Below are 21,666 nucleotides of genomic sequence, written 5' to 3'. Positions count from 1 at the left end.
ACACTTGCAGAACAAGCACGGGGAGGGCTCGTGTGGAGAAAGTACACAAAGTGGAGCTGGTATCGTGTTTTGACCTTGCTCTTCTGCACCGGTATGGAGAGCAGTGCCTGGCACTCCACCTGCATCCTAAAGTTATGAGGCATCCAAACCAGCTGAACGATGCTGGCTAAGAACGGAAAGAGGAGAGAGATTTGCAGCAACTCAAAGCAAGCCAGTGAGTCAGGAGGCAATGGGTGGGAACACAAGATCCAGGATCAGTTAGGCGTCTCTTGTTTAGATGCTTTGTAATAGCTCAAATCCTCCGCAGGAGTGCAACCTCAGACGTGCGCTCGTCGCTGTCACACTGTCATTTACCTCAAAAAAAAAAAAAAAAAAAAAAAGAGAAAAAAGTGATGGAGCCAAAATCAATTTGCAGTGCAGGACTCCGCGTGCTTACCACCAATGCAAGGAGTGGGCAGCCCACCAAGCTCCATGCTGCACATCCCAAGAAACAGAGGGCAATCCTAACAGGGCACAGGACCTCAGGACCGCAGACAGCGTGGTTCCTCCCCTGCAACATCCCGGCTTTAAGCGCAGAGTTCCCTGCAGTTCACAATTGCAAACTCACCGTGTTTTGGAGAGGAAGGGCAATGCCATGTCACAGGAGGGAACTGAGCTCACGACGGATTTCTTGGCCGTTGGTACTGGCTATGGGCAGCATCAGGTCACCCAGCAAATCTGCTACAATCCATATCAGAAATAGCACAAACTTTAATTTTTGGAAAATTACCCAGGGCACACATGGAGGAATATGCGCTGGCTTTATGCTAGCTGCAGAAAACCGACCGTTCATCACCTGGCCGTGGCTTCCTAAGACTGTCCACTGCAGAGGCAACTTTGAACAAATCAACAAGAGTCCTGTCCCTCCCATTGCTGCTCCATCCAGCCGAGACATCTGCATCTGGAAAATGAGATTATGTGTTTTAATCAGCACTGATCAGACACAGTTGCTGATTTTTTTAAAGTGACATAAGAGAATGTTTCAGCAATAATGCCGTATTATGACAAGTCAATGGTATGACTGCCACTTCATAAAATAATGCATGAAGAATAAAATTACATAAAATGAACCCTCTGGAAGATTAGAAATAATCTTTTGAGTCTGAAAACTTGAATTTTGAAGCTACATCATAACTTAGACATGCTTCAACTGGTTTTAGCCCCTCTGCACTCTCTGGAGGTCTACTGTGAAGTAGGGAAAGAAAAAAAAATAAAAGTAAAAAGAGATACCTGGTTTCCTCCAACTGCCAGACAACTCTGGGACACGGAACCTCATTGCAGGTGAGGCCGCCACACTGCCAGGACCTTCAGGCCACCCATCCCCAGGGAGGAAGCAGCACCCCAAAACACATGCCCCAAAACCCAAACTGCAAGCGCCCCTGAGGTCCGCCCGCCCCTGTGGTGCTGCGTGGTGCAGGGGCTGCTGGCAGCCCCCCTGCGCCTGCACCTGCCCTCCGCTGGGGCGGGCTGGCAGGGCACGGGACGGGGTGGTCATTGCTGCCTGCAGCCCCGAACGGCTGCACTGGGATGGGTGTGTAGGATACGTGTACAGGATGTGTATGTGGGGCATGCATATAGGATGTGTATGCGGGATGCATATATGTTCAGACCCACCTTGCAGGTCTGAGTAGAAAATTTTGATTCCCTCTGGCTCCCATCCGTGCCTTCAAGCCAGCATTAAACCCTCTGCAGGAGCTGGCCTCTTCTCTCCCTCCCAGCGGGGCAGAGGTGGTTCCTAGCGCCTTTAAACCATCCCTGCCCAGCCCTAGTTTGGATGCATGAGGTGTGGCCGGTGATCCAAAGCCCGCTCTTTGGACTCAGGACAGCCTGCTCTGGGGAGATACAGGTGCGACACGGCCTCACTTGGACCTGTCTGAAGGCAAACCACACAATTATCTGGCAAGATTTTTGTTGCTGCTCATTTTGTTTTTAAGTTGTTAAATTCCTACCCAGAAGCTGCTGCAGTTTGCTGTCAGCAGAAACTGTTAACAACAAGGATCCCAGTGCTCGCTGCACGAGGCTTAGCAGCATGCTGCACAAACCTGACAGCTGGCAGGGCTCAGGGCTGCGTTCCGTGGGTTTAGTCCCGAATTTGAGTTTAGTCAGTTCTGAGCTGCTTGATATCATAAACATTTGCCTTTCTCTAAAAGGCAGCAGGATCCAGTGCCCGCGTTCCTCCTTCTAGGCAAAAGACAAAACATGAACAACCTCAAACCAACTGCACTTCAGCAGTGCTGGCACTGTCCACGGGCTTGCCAAGCTGGGGGGCACACACCCACAGACCAAAGGTTGCAGCTCTGTGGCCATAAAATGTCCCAGGACAGGAGAGGTGTTTGGCACTGGCTGTGCAGCTGAGCTGTCCCCAGGTCAGCAAAACCCTGCGGGAGCTGGAGGCGTCCAGGGCTGGAAACCTGGGCACAGAAATGCAGGGCACGGAGCAGGCAGGGCCCCAGGCGCTTGTGAAAGCACGGGTCGTTTACTGGTGGAGCCGTGTCACCACCATGTAGCTCTGTATTCTTGGCAAAAGAAAATAAATAATTGGCTTGAGTATACCCAAATGTAAACCTGCTGGCACAGTCGTTGCATTAAAAGGTTCCCCCATCGATTATCATTATCCTTTTTTTTTCTTTCTTTCTTCAGATTTTTTTATAATTTATATGGATTTTTAAATTTTATTTTATTGCCTCAAAAACTTGTATGATTCTAGTTTAAGTTTTTTTGATTGTTTCTTTTGTTTTGTTTTGTTTTGTTTTTAAGCCTTTTTTGTTTGGGTTTTTAAATGAAGAACATTTTTATTTTTTTAAATGTTTTAAGTGTTTTGGGGTCGAGTGTAACTACCTGCTATGCTCAGCCCCGCTCCAAAAATACATGCATTATTCCAAAATAAGGTGTAAGTACCTCTTTGTCCCCAAACGACGCTCAGCATCCATCTGCAGCACGATTCACCTCCAGCGCATCTCGTTCCTCGCGTGCTGCTATCGCAGCGGCCGTCCCGAGGTGCGAAGGCCTGGCAGCTGAACGCCGCCACGGGTGCAGCTCCTGCCTTTGCTCTCTGCAAGGAAAGGCTTTGCTCCTGCGCTGAGACCCCGGGGGGCTCTGGGAAGAGGCGGGTGCAGCTTTTCACCCAGCCCAGCCCAGCGGTGGGTTCAGGAGGGGCTGGTGACCCGCAGCGGTGCCTGGGCAGCACTGTGCCATGCCCACAGCCCGGTGAGCCCGCGGGCAGGAGCAGCGCTCGGTGCCGTGGCCGTGAGCCCTCGTGCGCCGCGGCACAGCTCTGGGTGCTTCTCGCTGCCTTCACGGCAGAGAGAAAAGCTTGCAGGGAGGGCAGGGTGTGTTACTGGGCCAAGTGACATAACTGGAAAACTCAGAAAAGCTTTTGCTTATACAAACTTTTTTCATGTCTATGTAACAGGTCTGGGACTAATAAAAGATATTACCTGTCCCTACAAGCCTTGCGTCTTGCACAGCCTTATATCATCACAGCTGCAGCAGCAAATTACAACTATTGATGTGGTATTCATAGAAAATGGTTACCTCCGTGGTATCACTGAGGTGCATTTATGCACCAAATATTCTCTCTCCTAACCACGCTTCATGTAGGACACCTGCAAAGCCCTATTCCACCATCAAGCCTCTTAAACTGGCGAACCAAAATACCCATTTGTGCATGGTGACCCCTGCAGCCCAGATTCACAAAGTGCGTCAGAGTCCAGGGACAGAGGAGTATGGAAAACCTCTCGGTACAAGTCACTGCGAGTCTTCAAAAGGACATCGCCAGCCCGTCAGCCTCCCCCGCAGCCCTTCTTCCTATAACTATGGTCTTGCAGTTCCCCATTAATACAACATTAATTGTAACTAGGCCAGTTACCAAAGGCCCTTCCCTTCCCTTCCAATAATCTTATTCTCAGCAAAGATAAACTGTTTCACTTTTTGGTCTCACTGCAGAGATCTGGGCCTGAAGATGAATGCTGAATTCACCGGATATGAGGGATGGTTCAGCATCCTTGACTCAGCGAGCATTTGGTCAGTGACTCCTGTATCGATGCAGATTGTTTTTGTATGCAGCACGTACATACATTTTCATTCCAAAAATTACAAATAATAGCCCTAGTCTTTCAAAGTCTGTCTAGTTCAGCACATCAGTACAAATCCTGTACCAAATCATCTCCACTATAGCACAGAATCACTGTTCTCCAAACAGGCTCTTAGCACCCAAATTTTGCAGATTTTTTTTTTTCCAGATGCTTTTTCCAGGCTGCAGCTATCAGCCCTGCCATGGGGCACCGCTCCTCCTGTTCCTATTCCTTCAGCTGCACAAGCCTCACCATTTATTTCAGTCTGCCTTGCAGCCAGCCCTATATGTATTCTTTCCATTCTGTACGGTTTCCCACAGCTTTACAGCAGGGTTATTTCCACTGAAGTTATGAGTTATTCTGCACCGTTCATCCCCCATGGAGGAAAACTCGAGATGTAGGTCCTGGTGATGTGTAAGCTTGGTTGCTAAAACAAACAAAGTCTTACAGAGAACACCATAAACACCCCACAATTTGATCAGGAAAGAGAATAACGGGTTTGCAAAACAGACTTTTGTGTCGTGACTTAGAGGCTCTGCTCACTTGCCCCCCATAAAACATCCGGGGCGGAACTGAGAAGCCCATCACCGCCAACATCAGCCAGGAGAAGCTGTGGCACTCCTGGCAAAGCACAACCAGCCTTATCCTTAACTCGTGTAAAGAAAACGCAAACCAGCTACAGCTGCTCCTCTGAGCACTGTGTCTCGTACCAAGAAGTAATTTTGGCAACTCCTCACTGCAATCGTGTGGAAATTTTTCTTCTTTTAAAGAACTCCAGCCAAGGTGGTTGCTCTTCTGAATAGTAATGCTACTGCGGAGAAGCTGCTTGCAAACAAATGCTCGAGAAAAGCCACACTCCAGGTGATGAATGGGAAACTGGATGGTGTGGAGAGGTCACAGGATACATTTATTTTCTCCTCCTGCGGGATAGAAAGCAGTGCATCTCCCCTTCCTTGAGCTTGTCATGTTCCTCATCCTCTGATATCTAGCTTGTCAGCTTTGTAATGAAAAGCAAAAACAAGGCGAAAATCCAAAAAGTGTTACTTCCAACACGCCACCTAGAATCAGAAATCAGCCTGAAGATGCCCTTGTCCAGCGGTGTCTCTTAAATCCTGCTGGCTCATGCAAATTGCAGGGACTGTCTGACCCCCCCCGTCCTTCTTTTCAGTACAAGTGAAAAGCGAAGGAGCAGCTGGAAATTCATAGAGGCACCCAGGCAGTGTGTTCATAAACCTCCCTGGCTGATCTGAGGACATCGACTCTGTGGTTAAATCACCCCAGCTCACCCATGGGGCCGTCATTCATAGCGTCCTCGTGGCCGCTGCCCAGAGGACACACACTAACAGCAGACCTCGAGGAGCACCAGAGCTCACCACCACCACGGCAGTGCTTTCAGGAATACAAGGATAAACTGACCTGCATAAAGCCGTCAAGATTAGCAGCCACGTCTTATTACAGTCAGAACTGGTGTGACGAGGAGCAGCACCTATCATTAAACAGGGTGCTTAATTGAGAAAGAAAACCAGACACCTCAGACAAGCAGCTGAATGACAGAGACTAAGCTGTGCTGAAAGCAAGACAAGTGCCCTGACGTGCGCTGCGTTGCAAGCGGTACCGAGGAGGTGGTCCCCGTTCTGCAGAGCTTTGGACACCCTCCAGCACTCTCAGAGCACCGTTCTGCAGGGACCAGCCTGCAAGCAGGCACACCAGGGAACTTTTGCCAGTGTCAGTGCAGCTGCCATCTGCTCCCAGGCCGATGTGCTGATCTGTATTGCCCCCTCTGACTGCCCACGGAGGGGTGCTTGGGTGGCGAGATGCCGCGCGGGAGGCAGCAGCCAGCAGTGCTGATGCTGCCCTGCTGCCTTCATCCAGGCTTACGCAGCGCTGGATGGTCTTGAAGGGACATGGAGCTTGGTTCTTGAAGAGATGCTGCAGCTCTGCTCCCGCACCCCCTGTTGCTGGAGGCCCTGAAATCCAGCAGACCCCAGATGAAAGCCTCTTTGTGGCTGGCGGTGCTTGGATCACCCGTACCCGCTACCTGTGAGCTTGCACCGCCCTGCCTGTACCAGTGTCTGCCGAAGCTGGGAATCACAAAGTCAGTAAGGGCTTTCCTGGCAACTCCTTCCCTGTGGGGCAGGAAGCAGCAGGCTGGGGCTCTGTGCTGGCACACCAACACCCGCGGCAGACACACGGGCAGTCTGCACACCCAGCCTGCGGCGGGGCTGGGGGTGAGCACACCGTGTGGCTGCCTTCCCGTGCCTAGCTGGAAGTGTCACCCAGCCCGCTGCAGCTGGGCACGCAGAAACTAAAAACCTCGGGGAGCCACGGGGGAAGTGTCCCTATCCCTGACATTAGCACCTCTGTGATAATGGGCTGAGGGTAACAAATTAACACATTAATTTGGAGGCATTCCAGCTGGGCGAGGAGAGAGGGAAGCTCTTCCCTGGCAGGTGCTGGAGCAGTGCAGGAGCTGCTGTGAACTGCTACCTGAACCACTGCTGCTGTAAATGGCCGCTGATGGCCGCTGAATTCCCCTTTATAAGGGGAAAAATTGCAAAAGGGTTTCAGATCTCACTGATTTTATGAACCCCCACCTGATATTAGCTACAAATTACGCTTGGTTTCTGGTGTGCAGTGGGAAGATCAGTCTCGTGCTGCCATTTGTGCTGCAGCACCAAACGTAACATTTCCGTGTCCGTGGCTTTGTATCAAGTATTTCATTTGGTTTCTGGCTTGAATGAGTCTGACATTTTGGAACTATTATAAACCTCTTTCTATCCATGTGAATATTTATGCCTTCAAATTAGCCATAATCCAAGGGGAAAAAATGCATGTTACAAAACAAATACAGCAAGGGAACAAGCTGAGCGGTGGCAGACCAGCCCCCCGAGGACCAGGACGTGTGGTTTATTCACGCACATTACCGTGGGACTGCGGCCGGTCGGTGGTGCAGTTAGTGACTGGGTGCTGGGACCCCCGTTTATCCCCCAGTTACCCCGTGACCCATCAAGCCATGCCAAGAAGCCCATTTTGCCCCCCGTGCCTGTTCTGTAACCACCCCAGGACCAGCAGTGCTGGGCAGGGGGCAGTGAGAGCCTCTGCGGGGGCCAGGACCTGAGCACGGCACCCGCTGCCCCCTGCAGCGATGGCCCTGGGGCTCACCCCCATTCCTGTCCACCAGGCCCATGGGCTCCCCACCTCTCCCACTGGAGGTGTTTCAAGCTCTCACTGCCATGGCCCACCCCTCACCATTTCCACAGGGGAACAGGCCACAGTTTCTCCTGACTGCGTTCACCACCTCCCAGCAGAGCTCGGCAGCCTGGCTTGCCTTATCCTGAAGCCATGCGTGAGTTTGAGGGGTACAGGTGGGGGTAAGCACACAGTGCTCGGGGAGGTTGATATGGTTTAGTGGAGGACTGCTAGCGTTAGGTCAGAGGTTGGACTCGGTGATCTTGGAGGTCTCTTCCAACCCAGATGATTCTGTGATTCTGTGATGTACAGATGCACTCACATCACTGCTCTTCCAGCATGGGAGAGCCGATGGATTGTCTCTCTGAGGTCAATTCTTACGCTGGATCAGAAGAAGCAGCAATTAGGTCATAAATTCATAGACTGAGGTAAGGGGCAGCTGTAGCTCCTTTACTCCAGGCAGGTACAGCCAGGTGACAGTGTTCCCCTGCTTACACCTTACTGAGACCATCACCCTGCTGCAGCACAGGTCCTGGAGGGATGCTGCACTCATTCTGCATCCGAAGGCATCCAGACAGGAAGCACCCAGCTGTTCCCTTGGCGGGGAAATCCAAGGTCAGCCACGACTGCTGCCAAAGCAGGTCTTCTCTGAAGACTGTATTTGTTGGCTTTCCCACCAAATCACTGGTTCCTCCCTGGCAGAATGAAGACAATAAAATATTCCTGTCTCTTACAGACAAGAAAGTATTCCTGCAAGGGTCCCAGTGGGATACATCCCAGCCATCTCAGCCTTCTCAATAACAAGACCAAGTTCCTTGATGTGTTCACCTGAGGCACGTTCTTCTGACCCCCAGGCACTGCACCTTCTTCCCATTTAAGCACGTGAACATGACAGCCCTGGGGGGTTGGCCCCAGCAGTCCCACACACAAAGGAGCAGAAGGAGGGCAAGATCTGCTCCACTGCTGATGGTGTCCAAGCAAAGGCCGTATTTCCCATAGCACCAAACCCGCAGCTTTTCTCCTGACCCAGCCCAAGCTACAGCCACCCATCCTGCACACAGAGTATACCTGTCCTGCCCCTGCTTATTCCCTTGCTATATTTGTTTCTGTGTTGCTGACACACAAATGCAATTTTGTGAATGGTTCCAGCCTGCCGCACGATCCATATTGCTCTGCTTGGCTCCTGCTCCATTAGCTACCAGAGCTTTGGTACATTTTCTATTCATTTTAATCAACAGTAACATCCTTCAAAATGATTGAGTCAAATGCTGGAGAGGCCCTGCAGAGTCTCAGTGCAAACATTTCTGTACAGCAATGATTTCTTGCACGCAGTTACTCCCTTTCATTGCTCTTAATCCATTTAACTTCTGCTTTCATAACTTCTTGCTCAGTACGCTGAAGGATTTTATGTTGAAGTTAAGACTTTAGAAAAGTCTCTGCGTGTTACCTTGGTGTTCTTCTGCTTTGCAGACTTCTGTAATATCTGCACCCAAGATGCTCTTCTCTTGCACAAGGACTGGTTAAGAACTGGGTAAAGTCTTCAGGACTTGATTCCCAGCCAAGTGTGGTTTTGCTTTACAGTCTCTGCATAGGATACAAAACAACAACAATTTCAACCTCAGGAGTTTATCATTCAGGAGTTATAACCTCCCTCCCTCCCTCCCTCCCTTCCCTCCTTTCTCTTTCCTTCCTTTCCTTCCTTCCTTTTTGTTGTTGTTTGTTTCTTTTTTGGTGTGTGTTTTTTTTTTTTTTAACCTTCATTTTCCCAACTTTTTAACTCTGTCTTTTTTTTTTTAACAAATGACCTCTCTAAAGGACTTAGGGCCTTGGAAGCCACGAACACGAGTTGTCTGGGAAGCAGGGCAGGTGCACCCGGTGCAGGCAGAGCAGACGTCCCCAGCCCCACACTGGCACTGGCCCCGTGCAGCAGCACCAGGCTGGCGGGCTGGGCAGGCTGCCACCCCAAGGGCACAGGGGTGTCCTGGCTGTCATTTGGGAAAATCATCAGGGAAACTGTTGTCAGGGGGAAAAGTGATTTTCAAGGCAATGAGCCACTTAATCTGATGCAGTATTATCTCCTTAGGTAAATGGAGATTCAGGTAAGTTAAGTCCTTGCTCAAAAGGTCATGCAATAAGTCACTGTAAGAGCAGGATTAAGCTCTGTGTTCCCTGCTGGCTGGTGCTTTGCCAGGGGAAGACGTCACCTCAGTGGGAAAGGCTCACTGAAGTGCGTGCACAGTTGTATCACTTTGCTATGAGAAACGGAGGGGCCACGATCTGGTGGCCTGCCTCCCGTCCCCAGGGACCCCGCTGCAGGGACCACTGCCAGCCAGACTGCACAGCGGGGGAAAATCCTTGTCTGCACTGTGGATGGATGTCTCAGGAGAAAACATGATTGATTCCTCCCTGTTTGTTTTACACCTTCAGATGCTTTGGAAGAAGTCTTATAGAAAATGGATTGACAGAAAGAACTCCCTGGTCATCATATCCAACCGTGCTTAATTACAGGCAGCAGATACTGAGTCAAAAGTTAGACACAGCATCTCCTGCTGCACAAATGCAGCACCTCCCAGAGGAGCTGAATCCTCCTAGCTGAACCCTCAAAGCTCCTTGCACGTTCCCCACGGAGCCTGGAAGAAAACACCGTGATGGGGCATGCGGGTAAATGTGATGGAGGAAGGCAGAGTGTCCCTAGGCATCTCCTACGCTCAGGAGACAACTGAAGCCAGCAGGACGTGTGTGAAACCACCTTCCCGACAAGGCTGAATGCTCCTGCCAGTACCAGAAGCACTAACACAGCCTCATACACTGGGTCCAGCTGATGCCAGTCTTTAATGCTTCAGAGGAAAGGAAAATAGTGCAATAAACACAAAAAGATACCAGGCACAGCTCAGAAGCTGATACATGTTGCTGTCTGGAGATGGTCAATGGAAGCACTGAGACGTTGCACCGAACACCAGTGCTCACAGTACATCTCACAGGAATACTGAAAGCAGCGGGCTGCCAGACGAGATAGAGAGGGGCCCTGAGACACAAGCGGCTACCACTGCTACCCATCTATTTGAGTTCTCATATTTGCAGCCTGGCCACTGAATTCCCAATGCCCAGAGCAGGGCATTGCAAGCTAGGCATCATGACCTTCTCCCTCGGGTTGCTGCAGATTTCATAGAGGATCTTGAAACATTAGAAAAAGCAGGTATGGTCAAGAGCAACGGGGCGAGTGCTGCATTAATCTGAAGCAAAGAAATACAACCACAACTCATCCCCCGCCTCGGAGGCACTGAGATGCTGTATCACCGAGGTCAATACCAAGAGAGGCAAAGAGAATGACATGCTCAAAACATCTGAGACGCTTTGAAAAAATGTGTTCAGACAGTCAGGGAACTGCTGGCTCAGGGCACAGCTGATGGGGGGCTCGGGCCCCCCTCTCACCAGGAGCCGGATCCCCCTGGGTGCACTCCTGCCAAGGAGCCCCTGTGAGCGCAGAGGGAGACGGACGTCCCAGCAAAGGGGGCACAGGACTGTGGGGACGTCCCTTCCCTCAACAGCTGCTCACATTTCACATCACCTTCAGATCACCTTACCAGCAGCTTGCCTGCTTGACGCATGTGGTATCATCCTGGTGACACAGATTCGTTAACATTTCATGCCAATCCAACTACTGATGAGCCTTTCATATTCATAGGTGTATTTTAAAGACACGTGCTGTGTGGTAAGACAAGAAAGCGGAAGGCACGAGCTGGAGGAAAGTGAAGGGGATGCGTGTGATCAAACACATAAGCAAAAGAAAACAAATATCAAAAGTTGTTACGTCTCTTCTTCCTGTTTTGTAATTCAGGGCTTGAGGTTTGGTTGTTTGATCATTTTTAAAAATGGAAATTTCAAATAAACCATTCTGGAGACTGAAATGACACACGATTTATGCACAGTCTTACAGGGGGAGGAGATATATTTTAAATGAGGAAATTTGCTTAGAAATCTTTTTGTCTCATAGAAATGTTATGTTTACATCCTGATATGCCTTTCTTTTAACTTGAGATACTCCTAATTTCAGTTGAAAGTGTAGCGATCCTCCTCCATCTATCTGCCCTGTACTCTGAAAGAAGATTACAGTACACTACAGAAGAAACATTTTTTAAGATACATTTCTTGCCAGCAATGTAAATGAGAAGTATTTCTCAATTTTGCACCCAGCAGAATTATGGCTCTTTGCAGTATCTTTTTGAATCAAAACCAATTAAACTACAGGCTGGTTTAATCCTACTCAAGCCCATAAACAGAGCTCATCCGAGCTGCCCTTCTCAGGACCTGCAGCCGAGCCCTGCAGCCCGGCGCAGCTGTGGGTGCGTGCCCAGCCCAGCCGCTGCAGGACTCACACGCTGTCCTCCTGCCAGGATCCCCTTGTCTCCCAGCACCTTTCGTTGTCCTTTCCCTGCAGTCCCAGCCCTGCCCTGTTCCCTTGCCGCCCCTGAGACCAGGTGCTGGCAGCAGGAGCACTCCCGGCCCCCCTCCTGCTGTCCCCCCTTTGTCCTGCGAGTGGTGACACCGCAGCTGCACTATCATAAAATGCCCAGATCCAAGCATTTTGGACAGGCTAGACACCCTTCAGCGTGGAAAGCTGATATCCCGTCACCTTTACGTGCTGCAGTAACTGGCCAGCAGGCTCAGCTGCCCACCAGCATCCGGCCTTGCCCTCTCACAGACATCATGCCACCCGCGAGCTCTAGGCTTTTCTAGAGCAGCACCCGGACAGGGCTGTGTGCTGCTGCCCTCCCTGTCAGGTGGCTGCAGGGCCCGGTAGGAGGGCTTCAGCATCAGCCCTGCAGAGCCCCAGGAACAGGGCTGCCTGAGCTGTGCTGCCGAGCTGGCTCCATCCAGCACCTCCATGGCGCAGCAGGTCTGGGACGTGCAGCTGGAGATTGTCAGGATGCAGGCTTTGGGTTGCTCCAGCAATTGAAGAAGCTGCCAGCATGCTCTCTCCGGCACGTTCTTTCTGTCACTGACACTCACCCGGTGTGTTTTTGTCTGTGGGTGAGCCAGGTGAAATAAAACCCAAGGGCTGTTCCAGCAGAGTACCCCAGCAGGACAAATCCCCGGTGAGGGGAGGCCGCGTGCCCGTGGTGGTGGCGGGAAGAGCTCGTCACCCGCTGCTCTGCTCAGGGCACTGCCTGCAGGTCACAACCGTGCCTCAGCTGGGCAGTTTAATTCCCATGTGCTAACCCTCAGAAAAAGAATTGCAATGAAAAGGAAGCAACCCTTAAGCTTCTAAAAATTATCAGACGTACCCTTTCATTTCAAAACTCCAAACCAAAGAATTCCCCATTTCTAATGATTTTCATGGAGAGAAAGAGAACAAAATTACTTAAGTATGTGTATCTCAGTAAGCAAAAATACCTTTACATAGCAAAGTAGAGTAAGATGCCAGCAGAGCCATGGAGCCCTCAGTGTAATTCAGAATAAAACACTGCAAGTTAGACTTTAAAACCTCATTATGCAATAAGCAGTGAATAAACAAATTAGAAATAAAATAATAATAATAAAAATCCTAGATCGTGTTGTGTTTAAATCAGTTTTGAAATTCCCAAACCTGAACCAAAATCTTCAGCTTGGTGCTGTTTTTTCCTTGTTCCTTCCCCTAAGCCCATGGCTCTGCTCTCCACTCCTGAGCATCAGTGGGATTTATGGGTTTAGCAGCAATTCGCCCAAGCACTTCTGTTAATGGCCCACGCTGCCAGCAAGGCAGCCCGAGTGACTCCCCCTCGTGTCACTTGACAACTGTCATGTCTTACAGCAATTTCAAAGAGACAGTGACCGAGTTTCTCAGAATTAGTACTGCAGTCATGAGGGGCCTGTACCTGCAGGGGCTTCGAGTCCTCTGAAGTCCTCCAGAGCTTGTCAGCAGCCTTCAGAGAAGGAGCTTGTAGCAACAGTGCTCTGAAACAGGCACTGAAATAGCTCAGTCCATCACTGAGAGTTCATCAATGCCCCTAAATTTATTGTCATTTTGGAAGTATTTTAAAAACCAGTGCTAAGCAGAAGGTTTTTTTCAGCCTCGCAGAACTCCCGTTAATGGAAAGGAAACGAGCATTACCACCATAACTCAGCCTAATCACTGGAATTAAGTGGGCACTTCTTCCTGGATTAGCTTTCGTGGAGGTAGTGCTTGCAGTTCTGTTTCCCCTGTAGATCAAAATGTTCTCTCATAGTTGTTTTTATTAAAAAAATCTTTATTGAAATCTTACTTTCTATTTTTTAGTGAGTAAAATTGCTGCCTCTGCACACTCCATTCTAATAATAAATGTCCTCTCCGGTCGTTTGCATTTGTTCCCACAGGTTTCAACCAAAGCACTTTAGCCTAAGTGTATATAGAGCTGCTGTTATTTTAACCAAATAATTAGCATATAAAATGCTTCCTGACCACAAACAACACTGTAAAGACATATTTCTTATGGGAGATCACCTCCAGGAGCAAGCAACAATGAGCACTTACAGAGACAGCTGCTTTGCTTGATTTATTAGCCTTCACCGCCACAGCCAGCTTCTGCACTCCTGTGCCCTGTGTTGCTGATGGGCAGTTGAGAAGTCTCACATTAAGTCACCAGCATGGTGGAGAAAATGACACGAGCTAAAAGAAGTGCCCGCCCCCCCAAGGGCCTGAGCACCCCAAAGGCCCCCGTCCCGCTCCTGGCGCTGGCCACGGCACCTCTCGGCCTGGAGGAAGGCACCGCAGTGCTGGCGTCGCTGCTCTGCACCTCTGTGCCACTTCCCATGCTCTGTGCCACCTGCGAAGTGTAAAATCCCAGCAATTATCACAGTAGGGCTGAGTATCACCAAAAAAAAAAAACTTTTTAAAATCAAAAACATTTAAAAAATATTTAATTGGACTGGGAGCTCGTTATGTCATAGAACCACAGGATGGTTTGGGGTGGAAGGGACCTTAAGGAGCACCTAATCGCAGCCCCTGCCTTGGGCAGGGCCCCCTCCCACCAGGTTGCTCAAATCAAACTTGACTCCTGAGAACAGGAAGGAGCAGCTCCTATTTTTCAGCTGCAGTACTTCAGTGGAAAAAGAGGAAAGGTAACCTGCTAGCAGGACGCACTGAGGACAATACACGCCTTGCAAAATTCTCATAGGAGAGCTAACCCCCCAGCTCCGCCGTCTGCTGAGCAAAGCAGCTCTTCCTCACGCACCTCATCTGTTCTCATTTGCAGAGACACAGGCAAAGAGCTGCGGTGTGTCCACGGGAAAGGTGCAATAATTCCCACTGGCCACCAGCTGGTTTCTGCTCACCCTGCTCTGTGGCAACCTCTGTCACCGAGCACTGGTCCCTGGTGCACGGGGGGTGTGCAGAGCCCCCTCCAACCCATCTTCTGGCAGTGGGAGCAGGAGGGTGCTGCCCCATGAAGGTTGGGTGAAAATTGGGTGAAAACAAAGGTAATCTTGGTCGTGTAGCAGGGATAGTGCACAGGCCTGTGGTGTGCTAGGGCAGGCTGGCCACAGGAGCTGCAAAATCCTCATCTGCCTTCTACCAGGGGTCGGTGTCTTATGCAGTTTGTTTGTTCATTTGTTTGTGCGGATTAGACAAATATCAGCCAGCGAGGCTCAGCTGCACAGGCACATTTCCACAACTTAATAAGTTACCGGTGGTGTCAAACAGGAACTGTTCACGGTTCCCCCCTCAACCCTTGGCAGCCTGAGCCAATAAAGCACTGCTTAACCCACTCTGCCGTGGCGAGGCTGAGCTGTGCCCCCGTGTCCTGTCTGCGTGGCGGGGCCGGGCTGGTGGCACTGCCCAGGCAGGGGTCCTGGCACCGGCACGGCGCTGCTCAGCTTGGCCTTCGTGGCTGCACACCCTGCAGCGCTGGGGCAAGGAGGACCACGGGCAGCTTCCAACTCACAGGAACAGCGCTGGGACTGCACCGCCACCACTTTGCCCCGGGGCCCTAGAAGTGTCTGTGGGCACGTTTTGTCTTCCATGTCAAGGGGGCAATGGAGGGACGGGAACATGAGGAAGCACATCTGGGGGGGATCCCACCAGGAGACACGTCACTTATCTGTGACAGCACTGACCTGCTGCCAGCTTTCCTCTGAAACTTTGAGTTCTGAGCAAAAAGTCAAATGAGATGGGATTTTGTTCTTTCTTATTTTTTAATTAATTTGCCTAACTAACAACAGACTAGGCTTTCCCTGAAAAATAAATAAATAAATCCAGCAACTTCAGTTTCCTCTGCTGTGTGCATCACCTGATGTGATTTACACTGACATCATTTTGTACCATTCTGGAGATACTGGTAAGAAGCTACTTGTGAGTAAACTTTTCCAATAAGCACTCTTGGTGCCTAGGATGGTGAATTCTACAGGTTTTCCACTGGAAAAGAGCACACTGAAGCCCAGTTATGCTGTGCGGTTCCATGATCATCACTACTAACGTGAACTATTTCCTTACCAGACAGCATTCAAAAATTACTTGGATAAGCTCTAACATAGCTGCAATTACAAACATTTGTTTCCTCTTATAGGGAGCTTTAAAAAGAATACTTTTGGCTGATTAATTTCAACCTTAATTCATTTAATTTTCAAACTACTATTCTTATCCCAGTCTAACACTGCTTTGATGTAAAGTTCAGGCCTTCAGATACACAGGGGACTGCAAATCTCATGGGCACAAAGCTGCACGTAAAACCCTGCCCTGCATGGCTATGGCTTCTGGAGCTGCATTCAAAGAAGTTTAAATTGCAAACTACAATTTCTAATATTTTAAAAGAATCTGACCACTAAAAAGAGATTGATAATGCATTAAAATAGTGTTCTGATTGAGAAGCATTCTGAATTCACAGGGTTAGAAAGTTATTTTTCAGTTTCACCACTTTTTTTTTTTTTCCAAACCACCCAGTTTGACAACCTTTGCTTCCTATGGCACACACCGAGTATTTCATGTTCCAAAATCAAGAAATGAGCCACTGCAACATCTTTGAGTTATGTTACTGGTAAATATCTGATGTATTCTCAGCAGAAAGACAACTGCAAAGGCAATGTGGGAGCAGTCCCGCCTAGTCGGGATCCCTTCTCCTGTTGAAACATGCCTACCAGGACCTGGTCCTTCTCAGAATAACCCGGGAAGTCAATACAATGCTGCACCCTCTCTGACACCAAGATACAGAGCGGCATGCCAAAAAAAAAAGGGGGGAGGGGGGGGGGAATAAAACACCACACATCTAAACACTGTACCTGAAAAATTGTCAGGAGTGTTTTGTGCCCTGGGACTGGGAGACTGCTGAGCCTCCTCTGCGCTTCCAGCACAGCCAGCTGAGCACTGAGACTGGCTCCATCCGTTTGTTCCCCTCTTTGCTTTCTATAGCAGCATTAGAGATTACCAAGACTGAACAGCAACTGAAGATGAGGAATTTGTTTTTTTATAAGCTCTGGAGAGCAATTACTCATATTTAAGATACAGTCAGCCTTAGGCTAGCACGTGTTGCAGAAGCAAGTCAGCAACAAGCACGTCTCTGGTGCTGCACGCACTGGGGCAGGACCCACAGCCCACATCCTCGTGCCCCGTGCACCTGGGTGGCTACCAGGGGACAGCACACACCTGAAGCTCCATGGCTTCCATGGGCCGCAGAGGCCCCTCGCTGTCACCAACCCTACAAATCACCATAACATGACCACCACCAGCGCTTCTTCACAACTGTCACTTTCCTGTTCCGTGCTCCCTGGCTGCAAGTGCTCTGGGAGCCAGGGATGCCAGGCACACCTGACTACAAAGCAAGAACATTATTCCTTCCTTAGCAAATGCAGATGGCTGACAGAAAAAGTGAGACACAGCAAAAAATTAAACTTGAAAGGGGAGCTCAGAAATCAGCCTCCTCCCCACCCACTACTCTTCCTTTGATCAGTTGGATGAGAAGAGCTGCACCAGGGTCTCCGTCTCCTCCTCTCTGAGTACACCCAGGTTTGCTCCCATTAAAGTCAGAAATTAAGAGGAATGGCTCCTGCTGAAGCCACAGGAGAGTTAAGCTTCTCAGGCTGTTCTGCAGTTTCAGCCTATATTTTCTATAGAGGCACTTACAGAAATCGCTAAGGAAGCATTTCCAAACTCACACCTAATTTTAGGTGGCAAATATTATTTTCCAGTCTCTGAATTGTCTGATGTTAAGTGAAATGGTGCAACTGTGAGACCTGCCAGAGTATCCACAGAGCCAGGGAAAAGAGGGCAAGACAATGCTGAAGGGGGGAAAAGAGTCAGATAAATTGTCAGAAATCACTCCTGAGCCTGGATGCACAGGAGCGCTCCAGCCCCACAGCACTGCATGCACGGGGAGTGCTAACGGCATGCAAGAAATCCAGCCCTGCTCCCCAGCTGGAGCTCGGGAGCCAGCCCCTCCTGGGCAGACGGGCACTGACTGCAGCCCCCGCAGAGGCCCCGCTGTGGTCAGCAGGGATGCACGAGGGAGATGTGCCTCCAGCAAGGGAAGGCCCTAGGAGCGCTTTCACTGGAGGGTGCAGGTGCTTGGTACAAATGAGGGGTTGTTTTGAGCTTTTTTTTGGTCATATGTGAAAGGGAATTTTGCTGTGTGTTACTGAGAATTGCCTGCTAGTTCCTCTTCTCTTTACTTTATACAGCATCTAAATTTGCATAGAAAGACTTTTTAAATTTGGGTCTATGCATTTGATTTGGCTGCTTTCCTGGAAAATGGGCGGGATAAAGCCCCGCATCACCACAAAGCCATGAGCTGTGACAGAAGACACCTTCAGCTACAGAGAGCACTCCTTGCTCCACAGTAACACCAAAACGTGCTGTGGCGATGTCACGTCACCATGGGCTGAGGCTTAGCCCACAGAACTCATGGCTCGATTACAGCTGTCAAACAGGCAGGATGAGGACAGCTCGGTGGTGTGCACACAGAGCTGGATGGGCCCAGCACACGTCCAACGGGTTAAAGAGTGAACTTTGACAGTATTGGAGTGGTAATTAAAAGAACTTCTGGTGCCCAAAGAGAATGGAAACGTAAAAATACTCACAAAGCTGGAGCACACATATGAACCCAGAGGAGACAGTACCCAAAAAAACCTCTGCTGGCAGGGTTAGAGGTGATAGCATGTGTTTTAAGAAGTATGCCAAGGATTATGAAAACTATATTTATCAATAAGCAGACAAACAGTATGACTGTCAGTAAGGTGAAAAATAGCATCATTAAACATTTCTCTTTAGTACCTTGAACAGAGATGCATGTGCCCACGTAGTCTGCTTATCCCTTCCTGCAGTTACCGAGAAGCTGGTAGACAGCACTTGTGCAAACAAAGGACTTCCAGGCTGTTAGGGAGTACCAAAAAATTGCAATACCAGAGAAAGCGGAAAGATGGAAAACTGGCCATCCATCTCTATTTTAAAAAGTTGTCTAGGAAATGTTATTTCTTGTTGATCTAAGTAAAATTGGTTCAAGTAATGGAAAGGCTAGAAATGTAGCTAAATAATTATATATTGAATGACAGTTAACTCTAGTTTGTGGTAATTAAAATAAAAAAATAATCTTATGATTTCCAAAACGTGTAATTTTCAATTAAGTTGACAGATGAATCAGCACTGGCATAATATACCTAAAATTTGAGTTGGTACCATACAGCTTCTCAACTGCTTTCTCAAAGCAGAAAAATACAAAATCAATACAATGGTCTTTAAACAATTAAAAGCAATCTCAGTGCTTGGTCTCAGAATGGAAAGCCCACTGAGCAACCTCATCTCAGCACAAATCGACAGTCGGCTCTAGGCTGCTGAGCAGTTTAATCACGGGCTTTGAAGAAAACAAAATCGCTACTGATCAAATTTGCAGAGGACAACAGAATTAGAGCAGCGGTAACGAAGTAACTTTTATTTCATTAACACGATGAAATGCAGATCTCATGGTAATTAAGTAGCATCCCTCCTACCACTTTTAAACATCTGCCTGGATTCCTGGGAATAAAGATATATTTCAGACTTGGAGGAAAAAAAATTTAGTCAATGTTCACCTTGTGACCTTTTGACATTTTGTGTGTGGTTTAACCATAGTAAAAAACAAAGATTACATATCAGCTCATTCACTGGATTGCAAAAAAAACAGTCATTAGTGAATGCTTAACAACCTTTCGTATGTTTATAAATAATTCAACTCAGAATTTTGAGGTTAACTTCTGAAACAAACTTCTGAAACGTGAAACCACTCAATTCCCAGAAGTATGCCCCAGAAGATTATTAACTCATGGAGTAGTTATAGCTTGGCAGAATCAAATTTTAAAAGTTTTCCACTGTCTCAAGCATAAGTAGAAGCTTTGCTTGACTTGCAGGTGCTTGATAGCAGTTCTCCTCTCATTTCCATATTATCTTCAAACAGGCTGCTCGTCCCATGCCAGCCCCGAGGGAAACGCTCGCATTTCTCTCGTGTCCTGAATGCGCCATTTGCACCCCTCCTTATCTTTTACTTGGCATGTCAAACATCTTCCCCAGCTTAATCGTGCATCTATTAGAATATGCTAAATAATCATCCTCCAGCCTTTTACCCATTGCTAAGGGCAGGGTCAGACGCCTGGTGTTGGGAATTTCAGATGCTGAATCTTGCATTGGTCTTTTCTGCTTCTGTGAGTCACTGCGAAATGTCTGTACAATTCCCTGTGCTAGAGGTGCTTGGTGCTCTACTCAACACCAGCAAACTACACAACTAATTTAGTTCTTTTCTTCCAGCTCCACAGAAGAGAGCACAACGTTAACATAGCACACTTTGTAATATATTTAATTCTTTACCACTTCGCCCACTGCCCCTCACCTTGAGCCGCAGCCCCGTGAGGTCCTGCCAGAAGGACTGCTGTCAGAAATCTGTCGGCTGGCAGAAGTCTGGCAGTCTCTGCGTGGAGTGAAGCTGCAGTTCTGCTGTGAGCAGGAGCGCTGCCCTGCTGCATCTGCTTGGAGCGAAGCTGAAGAGAAAACCAGAAGTAATTTCTGTGGCTCTCTGAGATTTTTCCCTGCCTCGATGCAAGCTGGAGCAGCGAGGAGACACGGTCTTTGTGGAGCAGGGTGTCCTCAGGAGGCACAGCACAGGACACCGTGGCCACTGTTTTAAGAGGCAATAAGTTGTCACCCCACAAAACACCCGAACAACAGAAGAACGGGACTATTTAGTAATTAATTTCCCCATAGGGAGGGGAATGGGAACGCTTTCCCTATGAACACTTCTAGCTAAGGACCAATTTAGAAAAAAAAATGCTGCCATACAGTGATCAGGGACTAGCAGAGACCTTGGGGAAGCACCTTGCACTTCTCACCCCATTATGGCTGCTAAAGATCACCTACAGCTAAAAACCCAGAACAGCTACGCTGCGTTGAGTACTGCAGTTCCCCTCGCCCAGCCAAATACTGCCCACATATAAAAGCAACCTGCAGGTACATCGCACGGGGAGAGGTAAGCTGGAGTTCAAGAGCACATCAGCAATGCACGGTATCGCTCTCAGCAGCTGACGTGCTGGTGAGGGGGGTCTTCCAGCAGTGGGTTTTGATGCTTGGCCCGACGGCTGTAACACTGAGTGTCCTGATGGCACACGTTACTGCGGAGGGAACGACACAGAAGCACGAGGGAATGCACAGGGCCCCATTCAGCAGCAGCTGAGGGAGAGGAGCTGCAGCTTCACACACGGCGTGCAGCCTCGAGGACGACGTGGGCAGTGTCTGTGGCAGGCGGCCCCGTACCACGGCATCCCTGCAGAAGTTCAGCTTCATTTACCAACAATGTCAGCACCTTGGAGCTCCTCCAGCCTGGCCTGTGCCAGCCCCAGCCCTGCTGCCTGCAGAGGTGAGGCTGCCCCAGGCCAGGCCGCAGCCACCCAGCCCCAGGCCGCCCGGCACCCTGCCCGCCCCGGCACCCGCACCCCTCTCCTCGAGGCAGGCCAACAACACCAGGATTCCCTCTTCCGAAGCAGAAAAGGGAGTCAGCCCATGTCCCCAGCCTCTCCTGGAGAGGACCCTCGCCACCAGAAAAATGTATGTTGTGTTTAAAAGGCAAACAGCATTGTGGAAAGGCAGCCGCAGCCGAGCGTCTCGGGGAAGCTGGCATTAAAGCCCTCATGCTGTTAATCCAAACGCCATTCTGAGGGAAACATTACCATTTCACAAACTTTGCCGCCAACAGAACTAAAATAATGAGTAGTGTTTACTTATATCCAGAGCATGAATTATGGAGTCCTTGAGGGTCACTTTTTTTTTTCTCTTTTCATAAAGCCAAAGTTTTGCAGGTCTCACATGCTTACCCTTGCAAGCGTAAGGAAAGGGACAGATGGGGAGCTCCCACAGTCCACCGAGGGGCTGGATGGATGGCTTGCGATGCTCTTAATATGTTTT

The 21,666-nt window shown here is 49.2% G+C and overlaps 1 long non-coding RNA gene across 1 annotated transcript; it reads right to left on the bottom strand.

Moving 5' to 3' along the window:
* Positions 1-827: 827 nt before the first annotated feature.
* LOC118168558 lies at positions 828-17,099 on the bottom strand. Its single transcript, XR_004751645.1, has 4 exons — positions 16,894-17,099; positions 8,749-8,885; positions 2,938-3,091; positions 828-940 (listed from the first exon to the last, which is right to left on the bottom strand). It is a non-coding gene; the product is annotated as an uncharacterized LOC118168558 (long non-coding RNA).
* Between the last annotated feature and the right edge of the window lie 4,567 nt (positions 17,100-21,666).

Source organism: Oxyura jamaicensis, chromosome 5 (genome assembly GCF_011077185.1).
Source record: "Oxyura jamaicensis isolate SHBP4307 breed ruddy duck chromosome 5, BPBGC_Ojam_1.0, whole genome shotgun sequence".
NCBI lineage: Eukaryota > Metazoa > Chordata > Aves > Anseriformes > Anatidae > Oxyura > Oxyura jamaicensis.
Note: the sequence above shows the minus strand (reverse complement) of the source record. Positions and strands in the feature narration are given on the sequence as shown.